Source organism: Phyllostomus hastatus, unplaced genomic scaffold (assembly GCF_019186645.2).
Source record: "Phyllostomus hastatus isolate PE091 unplaced genomic scaffold, TTU_PhHast_1.1 phas_contig_210, whole genome shotgun sequence".
NCBI lineage: Eukaryota > Metazoa > Chordata > Mammalia > Chiroptera > Phyllostomidae > Phyllostomus > Phyllostomus hastatus.
Window position 1 is genome coordinate 3,217,968 of NW_025333737.1, and position 17,803 is coordinate 3,235,770.

At 33.9% G+C, this 17,803-nt stretch overlaps 1 protein-coding gene across 3 annotated transcripts in view; it reads right to left on the reverse strand.

Moving 5' to 3' along the window:
- TAOK1 (TAO kinase 1) overlaps nucleotides 1-17,803 on the reverse strand; it is a 144,501-nt gene that overhangs the window by 125,321 nt on the left and 1,377 nt on the right. Inside the window, exon 2 of one of the 3 annotated variants that reach the window (XM_045836986.1) lies at nucleotides 15,073-15,153. The exons of the other annotated variants lie outside the window; for them this stretch is intronic. The gene's annotated coding sequence lies outside the window, so the exon portion shown is untranslated. The remainder of the gene's footprint in view (nucleotides 1-15,072; nucleotides 15,154-17,803) is intronic. 3 annotated transcript variants of the gene reach the window in all.

Below are 17,803 nucleotides of genomic sequence, written 5' to 3' on the forward strand. Positions count from 1 at the left end.
ACAAACAGTAATATAAATAGAATATTATCCAGCCAAAAAAGGAATGAAATACTAATATATAGCACAAGGTAGATGAAGCTCCACAGAATTATGCTAAATGAAAGCCAGGCATAAATGGTTGTACTAGGCTGACCAAAAAGTTCATTTGCTTTTTCTGTAAAACGGCCCTAGTAGCACTTAGTTGTCTTTAACATAATTTGAAACAATTTGGTTAGATTGCATTGTGACAGCTGCCATATCAGCATGCATTTAAAAAAACTTATCAAAATTGGTGAATTTTTGTGTAGCCATTTAATATTGAAGATGGAAGAAAACAAGCAATACTTTCGGCATATTACGCTTTATTATTTCAAGAAAGGTAAAAATGTTAACTGGAACGCAAAAAAGATTTGTGCAGTGTATGGAGAAGGTGCTGTGACTGATCAAATGTGTCAAAAGTGCTTTGCGAAGTTTCAGGCTAGAGATTTCTCTCTGGACGATGCTCCATGGTCAGGTAGTCCAATTGAAGTTGACAGTGATCAAATAGAGACAGTAATTGAGAAAAATCAATATTATACCACACAGAAGATAGCCGACATACTCAAAATATCCAAATCAATAAAGCTATTGGTGAAAATGAAACATGTGTCTTATTTTACAGAAAAAAACTAAACAGACTTTTTGGCCAACTCAATACAATATGAGATTCCATTTATCTAAAATATGCAGAATATGCAAATTAACAGAGAGAGAATGCAGATTGGTGGTTATCAGGGGCAGGGAAAAGGGGTGAAGGGGAAACAATGGCTTAATGCGTAAAGGGTCTGCTTCCACGGTAGGTAAAATTTACTTATCCTAGAATAGAGGTGATGGTGACACAATACTGTGAATGTACTAAATGCCACTGAATTATTCATTTTTAAATTATTAATTTAATACTACGTGGATTTGACCTCGATTTTTTAGAAGTTTATTTTAACCATTTGGGATAGAAATACTTCCTAATTGTATTAGATACATACTGAACTAATACTATTTTCCTTCTGACTCAAGGATCATCACTGTGAATAACAATGACTGTATGAGTAAGTCATCCCTCTTGTGTCTTGATTTATGACTGAGCCTCAGTTGTCTCATCTGAAAAATGTCATATTTTGGTTAGGTCACAGGATCTTAAAGTTTTTTGAACCACAGACTTTTGAAAATCCAATTAAGTTACAGATTCTTACTCTAGAAAAATGTACATGTGTATCTACCTAGCAAATTGTATATAGCCTCAGGAAGTTCATAGACATATCATGACCCACACAAGCAATTCCCATGGGTTCAATGTTCAAGGGAAGAAAGGATACCTAATCAGATTACCTGTACCTGTTTTCCAGTTTTAAATTTTAGATTCCACTGTAATCTAGCACACTAGTATGGCTTCAAAATCTATATAGGTTTATGGAGCTGTGCCTTTTCTTTCTTGTGGTTTCACAAATAGCTGTCATCGTTCACTGTCAAGTTCTCTAATATAATTGCTGGCCTCTGTTTAATACTTAAGAGAATTTAAATTTTAAAAATTCAATAATTAGTACTATGTGTCCTATGCTAGGCATTATAAGGGAGCAATACAAAATAACCATAGTCCTAATAAAGTTAAGATGATTAAGTAATTGCAAAAAAGGAAAATATCTCATTAAATACTAAAATACTGATAATGAGCCAAAAAGAGAAGAACAAGGACAGTATAAGTTGAAACAGTTAGGGACAATTTCACGGAAGACTTGAATGGACAGAGAGAACAGGACAGACGAGATAAACAGGGCACTGAGGGGACATCATAACATAGGTAGAGCAGGTATAACAAAGGCTGTGTGTTGGGCAGTAATGGAAAACAGGCTGCAGCAACATGGAAGAACCAATCACAGATAACCTTGAAAATTAAACAAAATAATTATCTGCACCATCAACAAATGAAAGACAACCTGCAGAATGGGAGAAAATATTTGTAGATCATATATCTGATACAAGGTTAATATTTAAAATATATGAAGAACTTATACAACTCTATAACCCAAGAGAAAAAAAAATCCAAACAATCTGATTTGAAAATGGGCAGAGGATGAGAGCAGACATTTTTCCAAACAAGACATACAGTGTTCACCATCACTAATTATCAGAGAAATGCAAATCAAAAACACAATGAGGTATTACTTCACACTTGTTAGAATGGCTGTTATAAAAAAAGACAAGAAATAACAAGTGTTGGCAAGGATGTGGAGAAAGGGGAATCCTCATACATTGCTGATGGGATTGGAAAACGGTACAGCCACTATGGAAAACAGTAGGGAGGTCACTCAAAAAATCAAGAATAAAAATATCACATGATCCAGCAATTCTACTTCTGGGTAATTATAAAAAAAAAGGAACACTAACTTGAAAAGATATCTGAGATATCTGTACCCCCCCATGTTCACTTAAGTATTACTTACAATAGCAAAAGAACAGAAATAACTTAAGTGTTCATCAATGGATGAATGGATAAAAAAAATGTGGGCTAGAAATATATGTAAACATAATATTCATAATCTACATTAACATATACATATAGGCTGTATACAAATATATGTGTATATCTATCATGGAGTATTATTATTCGGCTGCAAAAAAAATGAAATCTCACCACTTACAACAATATGGATTGATCTTGAGGGAGTTATGCTAAGTGAAATAAGTCAGAGAGAAAGACAAAAACAAAACTGTATAATCTCACTTATATGTGGAGTCTAAAAAAATAAACAAGCTCGAGTCACAGATAGAGAAAACAGATTGACAGCTAGCTGCCAGAGGTGGGGTTTTGGGATGGCGGGGTGAAATGGGGTGAAGAGGGTCAAAAGGTACAAATCTGAATTACAAAATAAATGTTATAAGGATATAATGTACAGCATGGTAACTACAGTTAAATAATACTGTATAGTACTTTTAAAAGTGGCTTAGAGAATAGAACTTAAAAGTTCTCATATAAGAAAAAAAATTGTAACAATGCATGGTGACAGATGTTAACCACACTGTGGTAATTTTGTAATACATACAAATATTGAATTATTATGGTGTAAAACTGAAAGGAATATAATGGTATATGTCAACTATACCTCAATTTAAAAAAAGATTGATTGGGCCCTGGCCAGGTGGCTCAGTGGCTTGGAGAGTTGTTTTGTATACCAAAACGTTGAGGGTTCAATCCCCAGTCTGGGCACATACCTAGGTTGAGGTTCCCAGTCAGGGTGCATATTGGAGGCAACAATTGATGTTTCTCTCTTACATCAATATTTCTCTCTCAAAAAAAATAAATAAATAAACAAACATATATCCTTAAGTGAGGATTTATTTGCAAAAATAAAGAAATCACAACAGATGAAAAGGGATGGTTATTGAGGGGGAGGAACATGGAGGAAACTTGTGGAATGTTAGAAACTTTCTATAGCTTAATCTGAGTGGTGAATATAATTGTTAAAATTCATTTGTGCACTTTATTGTTTATATATTTTACCACAATTGAAATAAAAAGACACAAATAGTTACCAGATGATACTGCACCTTTGTAAATTTGAACAGGTAACGAGAGTGGTGTGTGTTAGGAGATAAATCTTATAGCAATATATAATAAGAACTAAAATGAGTGGAAAAGATAGCCTTTTTAAGTAATTTTAAATTAAGATAATAACAGTAGCTAATATTTATATAATACAATATGCCAGGTACTATTCTAAGAGATATATATAATAATGTACCCAATCCTCTTAACAATCCTATGTGACAGGTATTATTATTATCATCCTATTTTACAGATAATAAAACTGAGACCCAGAGGTTATGTAATTTGCTCAAGTTCACACAGCAATGAGAGATCCAAGATGGTAAACTTTGTCTTTCACCACTCCACACCATATATATACCCATGAATATACAACAAAACAAGTAAACAAACAAACAAAACTGAAAGTGGCAATCTTAACTTACCAACTAAAATAGGAACTAAATGGTGCCTATAGGGATGGAATGAAATCAGCAGCAGAATGCATCCAGCAGCAACATCCCTTTTCCCCACTCTGTACCTTCAATGTCAGTACCATCCTCTCACCAATTTTAGTCAGCATTTCTTAACTGACTAGAACTTCACTCAGCAAGGACTGGGTTTGCATCATCACCCTTACATCCCCTACTCCTGAAATAAGGTTTCACAAAATAAAAAGTAGCTTCTCACCAAAGTGTTAAATATCCATGGAAAAGTGAACAAAAGATGAAACATATTTCAAAGGAAGAAACCCCATGACTTCATAATTTATTGGATGAATACACGTGAGGAAAGAGATTAAAAGAATCAAGTTTCTAGACTTTAGAAAAATTTAACAGAAATAAAACTATATGTCCATACAAAGCTTGTACACAAATGTTCACTGCAGCTTTACTCATTAATAGCCAAAAAATAGAACTGATTCAAAATAAATCAACAAGTGAATGGATAAATTATGATACATTCAAACACTGGAATATTATTACTAAGCAATACAAGAAGTGAACTACTGATATATGCAACAATATGAATGACTATCATAGATATTATGTCACAAGAAAGAAATTAAACACAAAATGAAACTCTAGAAAAGACAAGTCTAATTCTTAGTAACAGAAATCATGTCAGTGGCTGACTAGGAATAAAACTGGGGTGAGACTGATTGCAAAAAGGCCTGGGGGATTTTCTACAGACATAAAAATGTTCTACATCTTCATTACAGTGATGGTTACAGCCATTGATCTGTACACTAAAAATGTGTGAATTTTACTTCAAGTAAATTATACCTTGGTAAAGTTGATTCAAAAATATGTTATTAACACTGAAACAGGTAGGTAAATAAGGGTTACTTTTTGCAAGAGAGGAAAAAGATGAATTTATTTTAGATGTGTTGAACCTGATGTGTCTATGGATAGCCAAGAAATGCAAGAATCTCAGATAGGCATAAAGAATGGGATGGGGAAAAGCAGTGGAAAGAGAAGAAAAAGAGGACCTGGGCAAAAAACAAACAAAAAAGTATCAAGTATTTTGAGACATTCAGTTAGAAGTCAGAAATCACCAGTAATATAAAATTTTTAAGAAGGAGGAGATTATAAATAGTGTTAAACATTATAAGGAATAGAAGACATAAAAGACCACACATGAATTTATTCTCCTTGTGGATTCTAAACCTGTCTTTCATGAACACCATCTCTCCAGCATTTAACATAGTACTTTGCAAACAGGGAGAAAGTCTCTCTCTAAGCTCAAAGTCCTGTTTCCTGAAAATCTACTAATAAACAAATTGATATTTTAGGCACTTAAGATATTAAAAAGAAAGTAAGGTCAGAAAGCCTAAGGACACAAGTAGATACATGCTCTCAGGATTAACATTTTTTACATACACTGAATTCTAAGTAAAGAAAATGCCAGTAACAATTACATATTCTAAATTAGCCATGTGTACCACACACAGTTAATTTGCTAATGATAAGCTTTTCCTGTCTCTCCTCCACAAAGTTTTGATGAAGGGCTTGTAAATGTTTACCATTCTTCTGGAGATATGCATAGTAAGTGGGTTCCACCCACCATGCCTAATCCCATCATTCAGATATTTAATGACAACTATCTTTGAAAGGATGCACAAGAAATGTGGTTGCTAGTAGGAAGGGGTCGAGGGTAGGCAGAGGACAGATGTGACAGAGTAACTTTATTTTTTTTAAAGATTGTATTTATTTATTTATTTTTAGAGAAAGGGAGGGAGAAATAGAGGAAGAGAAACACAAATGTGTGGTTGCCTTTCTCGCACCCCCAACTGGGGACTTGGCCTGCAACCCAAGCATGTGTCCTCACTGAGAATCAAACCAGTAGCCCTTTGGTTCACAGGCCAGTGCTCAATCCACTGAGCCACACCAGCCAGGGTGGATAACTTACTTTTCATGTTGTAACTTTTTGTACCTTTTGAATTTTATACCAGCTATAAGTTATCTTATTCTAAGTAATTTAATTTTTTTCTATTTAAGGCCTTTCTGATTTTTAAGACAAAAGTTGCTGATTTTCCAAGGACCAATCATGGCTCCAAGATGTAAGGATAGAAATGATGGAAATGCTTTGTTTGATTAACTTTCTTCTCACTTTCTTCTCACATACCTCACTGACCTTCCTTATTATAGAAAGCCTTAGCTCTGCCCATTAACTTCATGTCAAAGTACTGTCAGCCTCTCAAAAATAAGTCCTTTCTTTCCAAGACAGGTAAGAAGACAGTTGTACAGATCAGATTTACTTGTTTCCTTTCATCTTTCCTAGGTTTTCTTACAAAAATCCCTACTCCTAACTCAGCCTTCTATTTGACTTTCTGTCCCTACCAGCCAGAGTCCCTATTATTCTGATTACCAACACCACCATGACTAGCAATTCACAAACCTGAAAGGAAATTTTAACAGAGAAGTAAATCACATACATTGGTATTGCATGTACAAAGAACTGACGAAAGATTCTCAGGCTCCAACACTATAATAAATAGGTAGCCTTAGAAAACAAGTTCAGTAGAGTGGTATAGGCAGAAATCAAATAGAAGGTGTTAAAGAACAAAATTAATGGTTAAGAAACAGCAGCTTTTAATCTTTGAATCATTAAAATGCAATGAAATAGTCTTAACCTTGTGAAATTTCAGAAAAAAATCTTAAAGAGAAATGGTATTTACAGGAAGAACGCCACTGCTAATTCATTTAAGTCTAACAATATTTGATTGATCAGTCAATCAAGAAGTTTTTTTCCTCCCTCCACCCTACTGCCAAGTAGGTGCCACTCAACCTAGTATATATAGTACAACTAGCTCAGGCTTTACACACTCCTAGCTCCATCACTTACTGGCTATGTGATCTTAAACAAGTTATTTAACCTCAAGAACATCAGTTTGCAAAAAATTAAAATAAAAATGTCTTAAAGTACCTGGCACACAGTAAACACTCAGTAAATGGTGGCTCTTACTACTAAGCTTCTAACTGTAAGTTTCAACATAATTCTAATTTTAAAAGACTAAGGTATAACAACACATGACAAACATTTACCATGTTCAATTCTCTTCAGAACACACAGTAGAACTGTACTTCCTTACCCTCTGTAAAATCTCTAAGGTCATACAACTTACTTTAGCCAATGAACAATAAGCCAAAAAGATATGACCATCTTCTAGGTAGACATTAGAGAGCCAGTGAGTTATTAGCAACAGTCTCCTTCCCTTTGCCATGGAGATCCATGGGATCCATGTGTTGAGATGGAGCCTCCATCAGTCTGAGACCTTGCAGAAGGTGTGAGAACAAAGCAGAATCCACCCACTCACTCACACTATACACATGTGAAGAAAAAAATATTTGTCCTATTAAAAGTCACTGAAATTTTTGAGTTGTTACACCTATAACCTAGTCACTCTTCACACACAACCAAAGCCAAAATTACTTTTCCTTCTTCCCTTGCGAAATAAAGCCATTCACAACATATCCTTTCCCCTAATTCTAGTAAGGTCCTAATTCCACCAATTTTTCTGCCTTAACCTCTCAAATTCATCACATCAATGCTACTACTTTAGACTTCTGTAATAATCTCTTAACCAATCTCCCTACATATAATTTCTGCCCATCTATTCTCCACAGTACATCCTGAGGAATCTTTTAAAAACACAAATCTGCCTGGCTGGCGTAGCTCAGTGGATTGAGCTCGGGCTGGGAACCAAAGTGTCCCAGGTTCGATTCCCAGCCAGGGTACATTCCTGGGTTGCAGGCCATAACCCCCAGCAACCGCACATTGATGTTTCTCTCTCTCTCTCTCTCTCTCTCTCTCTCTCTCTCTCTCTCTCTCTCTCTCTCTCTCTCTCCCCCTTCCCTCCCTAAAAATAAATAAATTAAAAAAAAAAGTCATGTTAAAAAAAAATAAATAAAAATAAAAACACAAATCTGATCATATCACACTCCTGCTTTTATATGAACTTATGTCAATTAGCAGCACAATAAAAATGGCCTTTCAAGAAATAACTAAGATATGCTAGATGTTCCATGTCTTATTATGTATGGCATTTATATAAGTGTATAAATCTGCAAAAATTAAATACATTATTTATGAGTATGTACTTTGCTTCCTTAATTATGCCTCAATTAGTTAAAAAAAAAAAAAAGAGAGAGATGCCTCCAAAGTACCTTTTCAGCTTCACTTTACCAAATATCCAACCCAAATCACATAAATAAGCCTATAGCCACAAACTATTAGTTTTCACCCACTTAGATATTGATCTTTCATGCTCTCGGGTATATAATACTATATGATACCCTTTCTGCTCCTACTTTTCCTCCAGACCCATATAAAATCTCACTCCCTCAGGGATCATTTCACCTGAGGAATGTTTATCCCTTAACTCTACTTCATTTGTGCTATAACAGCTCTCTGTACATACTACTTACTTTAACCTTAGTATTCACTACACTAGTGGGTCTCAATCAGAGATGGTTTTGTTCCCAGGGGACTTTTAGCAATGTCTGCAGATATTTTTGATCACTGCAACTGAGGGGGAGTACTACTGGTAACTAATGCTAAAAAATATCCATAATACACAACACAGATCTCCATAACAATGAATTATCCTACCTAAAATGTCAATAGTGCCATGGTTGAGAAAACTCGTACTGCATTATTGTATATATTTGCTGGCAAGTACGTATCCTATTAAACTGGAAAATGGAAGGGATCAGGTCTTATTCATTTCTGTATCCTGGCACATTACCCTAGCAAAGAACACTTAAAAATGTGTAATAAATATGTTACTACTGAACCTATTCTGATAAGCACAGTGTTTAATACAGCACTCAAAATATTATATAATAAATATGTATTATTACTAAATCTTATTTTGATACTAAAGCTACATAGCTTCCTGGCTAAATTGGAAATCTATAAATTCAAATTCCATCAGTAACTATTTTGATTTGGTGTTTTCATAGTGCATACCAACAAATCATAAGTTTTTCTTGATACAAATTAAATTTCCAGTTTTACTGAGAAATAACTGATATGCATCACCATATACATTTAAGATATTACAGCATGATGGTTTACATGTATTATGAGATGACCACCACAATAGATTTAGTTAACATCCATTATCTCAATAAACAGACACAATAAAAAGGAAAAATATTTCTCCTTGTTACAGAACTCCTAGGATATACTCTCAACAATTTTCCGATACATCGTACAGCAGTGTTAACTATAGCCATCACATTATACATTATGTCCCTAGTAGTTATAATCTTATCTTGTAACTAGAAGTCCACACCTTTTAATCACCTTCCTCCAAGTCCCCTTACCACCCCCCTTAACTTCCTCCTCACTTAATCACAATTCTGGATCCCTTTTCCGTGAGTTTGGTAGGATTTTGTTTGTTTTCATATTAGATTCCACATATAAGTGAAATCATACAGTATTTGTCTCTGTCTGACTTACTTCACTTAGTATAATGCCTTCAAGTTCCATTCACATGTCACAAATGGTAGGAATTCTTTGTTTATGGCTAAATAATATATCATATATATATGTATGTATAAATACACATCACAACTTCTTTATCCACTCATTCATCAATGAACACTTAAGTTGTTTCCTTGTCTTGGCTACTATGAACATGGCAGGGGGAGGGGAGTGCAGATACCTTTTCAAATTAGTGTTTTCATTTCCTTTGTATGTATTTCAAGAGAAAGAATTGTTGCATCATATGGTAGTTCTATTTTTGATTTTTTGAGGAACCTCCATGATGTTTTCCATAATGACTATACAAATTTACAATCCCACGAACAATGCACAAGGTTTCCTTTTTCTGCACATCCACAACAGCATTTATTTTCTCTTGTCTTTTTGATGGTTACCAGTCTAACAGGCATGATGTGATACTTCATTGTGATTTTTTTTAAAGATTTTATTCATTTATTTTTACAGAGGGAGGGAGAGGGGGAGGGAGAGAGAGAAGGAGGGGGGTTGGAAAGAGAGAGAGAGAAACATTAATGTGTGGTTGCTTCTCTCGTGCCCCTTACCAAGGACCTGGACCACAACCCAGAAATGTGTCCTGCCTGGGAATTAAACTCATGAATGACCCTTTGGTTCACAGGCCAGCACTCAATCCACTGAGCCATACCAGCCAGGGCTTCATTGTGATTTTAATTTGCATTTCCCTAATAACTAATGATGTTAAGCATCTTTTCATATACCTGTTAGCCATTCAGATATCTTCTTTGGAAAAATGTCTATTCAAATCCCTTGCCCATTTTTAACTGGATTATTTGGGGGTTTGCCAGATCATAAATTATAACCTATGTAAATATCTTTAAAAAGTGTTAAATTGCGAGCGCGGGCTGGGAACGAAAGTGTCCCAGGTTCGATTCCCAGCCAGGGTACATTCCTGGGTTGCAGGCCATAACCCCCAGCAACCGCACATTGATGTTTCTCTCTCTCTCTCTCTCTCTCTCTGTCTCTCTCTCTCTCCCCTCCCTCCCTTCCCTCCCCAAAAATAAATAAATAATAATTTTAAAAAAAAGTGTTAAATTGCAATTAATATCTACATTAAGCATGAATAAACCAAATACCTCAAAGACCATGCTTCAAAAGATTTTTAAAAGGAACACTTTCAAAAAAATGTTTTAATCTCACATTACAATGTCACCAGAGTAAGATAAAGTAAAATAATGGATACTAAAACTCAGGATACCATTTCATCTAAGTTTAATCCAATATAATTTATGTTAAATAGAATGGTGGTATAACAACATATTAATGGTCATAAACAATTAGTTTTTGCATTATTTAACAAACATTTCATATCTCAACAGAGTCATTTTATTGTTTATGACTTGATTTACCACATCTAAGAGAGTCATAAAACACATTTAGATGTTTGCACATTGTATCTATTTCACCATTCTTACCATAATATATTCCAAGCCATTGCCTGGAAGGTTGAATGAAATTCTGTAGTTACAAGCCTCTTAAATTAACCAGATGCCTTGTTGAGTTATTTAGAGTAGATAAGACTAAAGGTAAATTTTACATACAACTTCCAAAGTCCATTCTTGTTAAAATTTTTTTCTAAAATTACATTTGGCCCTCCTTACAGGCCCAAAATCCAACTCAATTCTAATACTAAAGCTACTAAATTAAAAAAAAAAATGAACAATATCTACCACTCTTATCATTTATTTTATTATTAAATAATGACTGGCATCTAATTCATATGTATTTGACTAGAAAAAGAAAAATTTCATTTGGTAACAATTCATTATTTATCTTTTACTACAGTAGTTAAACTCTCTAGTGAAACTTACTCTTCTAACTTACCAAATTATCTAATACATACTACACAAACAAAATTTATGTATCAATATTTTAAATATTCTCTGAAACTATGCTATTCTAGAATGTAGTTCTCTCCAAACAATTTACTAAAGATTAGTATATTTACATATGTATAATCAGTTCAATCAAAATGTTATATAAACAAATAAATATCCATATTCCATACTTTCTATTGCTAGCAATCAAATTCCTCTACTATAGAACATTTCTTTCCCAAACAGAAAATTTTCACATTTTTTTCTTCTTAAAATCCTTTTGCTCCTGATTAAAGTTGTATGGCATTACTTATAGAATTGAACATTCAAACATAATACACAAAAATATTTTGTCTGTACCTAAAATGATAAAAGGATCTTTTCATTACTCTATTTTCAAATTATTTGTGCTTTTCTAGATAACAGAAAAATTATTGTATCTCAAAGTAAAGAATCTGAAAGTGGGGCACATTATATTGTCCCTCTGGGACTCAGAAGCTTTTGAAATAAATTAACTGAAATATAGTAATTCTATAATGTGATGGTCCCAATAAAACATCACAATCATAAGCAAGTACACAGCATGAGAATACTTCAAAACTACATATTAAATACTATTAACATAGACTCCTTGAAACAAAACCTACTGAAATACTGTACTGCTGTAATGTAACTGTCCCTATAAAACATCAGTCATCATCTACCATTTATACATTACTTAAATACCATGTATTAAATACTACATATAACCCATGCCATACAGAGTTTCTGTGCCAGTGAAGAGTAAAGTTTCCTTATCAAGCACAATATAGGTTAATTAGTAATTTTAGTCTTTACAATTGAGGATATGTATGCTTTTAGCAAAGAGACAAAGCCTTTCCAATTTTGGGTGACACTAAATTCCCAAGAGTAAAAAAGGAAAACCTTGACCTTGTTTAGAGACGCTGTTCATCAACTTTTTCTGAAACCTTTCTCAGTCTCAGTGAGAATAAATTAGAAATCAATCCAAAATACAAACTAGAGACTCCTAACTACTACCATGAGTAGATTAAAAACATCAACTAAACATAAGGATATGGTTAGATGGAATGCATTAAAGCAAACTGAAATTTTAAAAGTACAGTTGACCCTTCAACAACACAGATTTGAACTGTGCAAGTCCATTTACACATGAATTTTTTTCAATAAATACCTTTTCTGTTTTCAGTCTGTGGTTGGAAGTGTCCACAGATACGGAGGGCAAACTGTATTACTGATCTACATCATTTTATATAGGGCACTCGAGCATCTGCAGATTTTGGTACCCTGAGGGAATCCTGGAACCAATCCCCTGCAGATACCAAGGGACAACTTAAGTTTTGGGGGAGTCAAAAGTTATATGTGAATTTCCCACTATGCAAGAGGTCAGCATCCCTAGCTTTCACATCATTCAAGGATGAACTGTATGATTAATATATTTATTTAATATGTTTAAATAGGCATATAATAAATCTTATTAAAACATATACTACAATTAATATTTTTAAATTAAATCTACAGAATAAAAATTAAAAATATTGCCCTGACTAGTGTAGCTCAGTTGGTTGTCATCCTGCAAAGCGAAAAGTCAACGTTCAAACCCTGTCAGGGCACAGGGTTGTGGGTTGTGAGCCTGGTGGGTTGTGGGCCTGATGTCCAGTTAGGGCAGCATATGCAAGAGGCAAAAGATCAATGTTTCTCTCACACACTGATGTTTCTCTCCCTCTCTTCCACTCTCTCTGAGAATAATTTTAAAAACCTTTAAAAATAAAATTAAAAGTTCCTTAATATGTTCCAAATAGTTTTCCTTTTTAAAATAAATTCAGCAATTGTGGAGAAACTGCACTCATAACATATAAGGTGTGACACTACATATGTGATAACACATGTTCCCCGATATAAAATCTCAGAAGTTACCATCATACTCAAAACTGCTGGTAGCCTGCCCAGGATCTTTTAAACAAAGTCCTCAGTACCCTACAAGCATGAAAAAGAAAAATATGCATAGAACATCACTATGAAACAGACTAGCAACTAGAATCAGAGAGCCTGAAAGCAGAGTTGTTAAAAAGAAAAAACAAACAAGCATATTCATATTTCAAAGACATGAGATTAGAAGCAAAAAGGATGACGTGAAAAAAAAATTTCAGAAATATTTAAATGGGTACCCAGAACACAAAATACAGGGAAAAAAGTTTCCCCTATAATGCTTACCCTTACTTACACACCACACTCTGATACTTTCTGCTTTTAAAAATCATTACTGTGACCCAATAAATTGAATTCACAAGCCACTAATGGGTCATAACCTAGAGTTTGAAAAGCACTAGTTTATAGGAACTGACAACCATACCATAGTAAGGTCCTTGCTTTCCTATGAATATCTAGTTTGAGAAAACCAATCAGGAAGTGCAAAGAATGAGAAGGCAAAATTCCTCCAGGGCAGGTATCGTGTATTACTGGCACATAATCATCATTTAATGTGTGTTGAATTAATACAATGTGGAATATAAAGCACTTTCAAAGTGAAGACACACCTACAAATGATACCTTAAAAAAAAAATAAACAAATGCTTAGGAAAGCATGAATACTTTGCATGCCTTCAAAACTGGGGATGGTAAAAAAAAAGCTCCAATTGGTAAGAGTGGTATTAAATGGCCCATGAATAAACAAATGAAGGACCAAAGTTAAAGGAAATATGTTCTTTAGGATAGGTTTTATATCCAGCACAGGAAAAAGAAAATCTCTTGTAGAACTACATAGTAGTTCATTATAGGTACAAAAAGTGTGTAAGCACCCTGATCAATGCTGCTAAGTGGCATGGAGCACTTCCAGCAGACCGAAAGGTGGCAGGTTTGATTCCAGGTCCAGGCATATGCCTGCGCTGCAAGTTTTGTCCCCTTGGTCAGGGTGCCCGGCCTGGGTGGGTGCAGGAGTCTATCCATGTGTCTCTCTCACATGGAGCCTTCTCTCCCTCCCCTTCCCTTCTCTCCACAATCAGTAGGCATGTCCTTGAGTGAACATTAAAAAAAAAAAGGTAAAAAAAGAATTTGTAAGGTACCCTTGGTTAGAAATTCTAATCATATCTTTCAAATATATATGTCGAACTCTAAGTGTATAAATCCAACTTCAAATAAAAATTATGGAATGCAATTGATTCTTAAATATGAACCATATTAACCCCCCTATATTCATATGTAAACATTTATATAAACAGCTAGTTTGTGATAGCCAAAAACTTAATGAGTACTTACTATGTGTCAAGCAATATGTTAAGTATTTAACAAGGGTTATCCCATTTAAACCTAACAACCTTGTAAAGTAGATACTACTTTCATTTTATAGATGGGGAAAATAAGGCTTAAAAGTTACATAAACAAGTTACACAGCTAATAAGTGGTGGAGTTAAGATATATTAAGTGCCTGTTTTATTATTATTGGTGGCTGCAAACCAGTATTTTGTTCCATTCCACTATTTGTTAGTGCTTTTCTCAGAAACTAAACTTTGCATATCTTTCTGAATGAAGTGATTCATCTACTTCTAAATCTGTAAAACACTATCGTAACTTTAAAAAAAGGATAAATTAGCCTGGGCTGGTGTGGCTCACTGGATTCAGTGCTAACCTGGGAATTGAAAGGTCGCTGGTTCAATTCCAGGTCAGGGCACATACCTGAGTTGTGGCCAGGTCCCCAGCTGGGTGTGGGCAAGAGGCAACCTATTGATGTTTCTCTTTCCCTCCCTTCTTCTCTCTCTAAAAATAAATAAATAAAACCTTTTTTAACAAGAGAAAAGTTAGCCTCTTCTCAGCTTTAAAGATAAGTTAGAGGAAAATTAAATGTAGTTATCTGTAAGTGACAATATCACGGGCACTGGCTATATGTCTATTATGCAAAGTACTCAGTAATATATTTATTTATCTTATTTACATGCCAGGTACTTATATTTTGAAAAAAACCTTTCCACCTTTTACGGGCTACTTATTTTGTCATTAGGTAACAAGATTCAGCCTTAGACTGTATTGCAGAACAAAAGTCTGCTTCTAGCACAAATGGATGAGAGTGCTGATATAGAAATAATTGTTAACCAAATGTTGACAGATACATCCCAATTGAAAATAACTGTAGTCCATCTATACTTTTTAAAGCATGTCGATTTTTTGGTAGAGATGAGATATCCTTAATGAAATTAAACATTAATTTTTATCATTAAAATCTAAAATACTTTAATCCAACAATGGAATACAATGCAATGAAATACAGACTTGTATCTTTTTCACTTACATTTTAGAATTCAAAATTAAAAAGTAACACAGCCACAAACAAATACAGAAACGTAAAGGCAGATGAACACACGCTGGCATTCTGTTTAATGAAACAATCCCAATTTTACACAATAACGTTTTTGGAAGAGATTCATTCATATATGACCCTGAACTGAACAACAGCCCTTAACTAATATATACCTTAATATATATACCTTAACTAATATATACCTTAATTTCAAAAAGGTTAAACTAGTATGAGTGCAATTATTGTAAGTAATAGAGTCTACTGAAAACCAAAAGGACATACAATGGAAAAATTAACTGACTTTAATACACATATCAGTCAAGGGGGAAAAACAAATTTATTTCCAGGTAACTGAATAACAGATTGATCTCAACTCCAATTTCAATGCCAGGAGTTGGCCCCTACATGACTTTTGGATTTACTAAGTATTCATAACTATTAAGTACCAGCAAATTCTTAAAACAAATTATACTCTTTATGGTTAGTGAAGAGCATGCAGTCCTTCTGGTATTCTGTAACTAACCAGTTTCTTTTTTATTAGTGGGATGGCATCATAACATGGGACTAAATATCATGTATGTGCCTTGATATACAGAAAGCATTTTTATATTTAACATTCATTCAATTAATTGCCATATCCACAGTTCCTCCCAAAATTATATATTATAGAAAATACAATAATTATTTTCTATTCAGTTCACTCATACTTTTGGTCCTGCACACTGTTATATTTCTTAAAAACCTCTCAAAAGTTTAAATCTGTTTGAGAAACGATCCGTTAGTTTGGAAGGAAGTTTAGTCACTGTCAAGATAATCTTATAGACTATTCAAAGCCTTTAAATCCACTTGATGCTAAGCCATTCCTCCATCTATGAAACATGAGAATTATAACCAAATTAACAAATCAGAATCAGAATGCCAAAAATTAAGTCATTAAAAGGGAATCCAGAGAAAGGGCCAGTTGTGAAAGAACAGGAAGTGATGTACACTGCCATTTTGTAGATGAACTATTTAGTAACAGAAGAAGTACCATTCTAATCTGAAATCAACCAGCCCAGACTAAGAGCTCTCAGTATTCTCCTTCTGACAGTGGCATCAGAGGTCGGCTGAAATAACCCTCCGGCAGTTTTTCCTTAATAATGAATTTATCTAATTGATCATGAACATACTTTTACCACTTTTAGCAGAATTCCTCCCAGCTACAAAAAATAGGGTTCCTTTTTAGTTGCCCTAAAGAGTACCTCTTTTAGTTCTAACATGCTGAGTGTAGCAAGTAGTTTACCTGTATCCTGTGTACTTTCTTAAGGTTTGTAGCCTTTATTGATAAACCCTCTCTGCCTGCATCTTTCCAAGATAAAAAGTCATTCTTTACTAGTCAGTATGCTTGGGTTTATGCATGCTAGTACATATGAATTATCAACAAACCGTAACATAGAAAATTAGACTTGATGGGATAATTTGCCTTGGGGGGAAGGGGGGGAACCCTATACACAATATGCAGCTTTGTGCAGTGAAATAAAGAATTAAATGAGAAATGCTGTTAAAAGTTAAATAAATCCAGGTAAAATTCAAAAGAATAAAGAAAGCAAGGAGAATTCCATTTTCTGAGGAAAAATAATAAATCAATTTAACATACCATTAACGTGTCTCCCTATATCAAAATCATGAAATAACATGACTGAAACTAAATTAGTGCCTAACATTCCTACTACTAACATCTTTTAATCCCTGTCTGAAAACAGGTTTTAAAATGCAAAAGAAAAAAATACCAGAAAAGCTCTCATAGACAACATTAAATATAGATGGCATTTGAAAGTATTTAAAAATAAGTCACTAAGTGAGGCTTAAACACCAAATACAACTTGTTAGTAAAATATCAAGACAACTCATATCTATACACACATATTTTAATTACTTTCATTGCTTTGTGAAAAAAATTATTGAACTCTATGAATATTCATATATGGAACATTTTGCAATCACTTCAGTAAATTTAAATACTAAAGAAAAATGTAGCAACAGTAGACTTCAAGACTATTTTGGTAACAAAATACACTGGGCAATACACTTCCAAAATGTCAAATTTTCTATTTTATTTATTTCTACTCTACT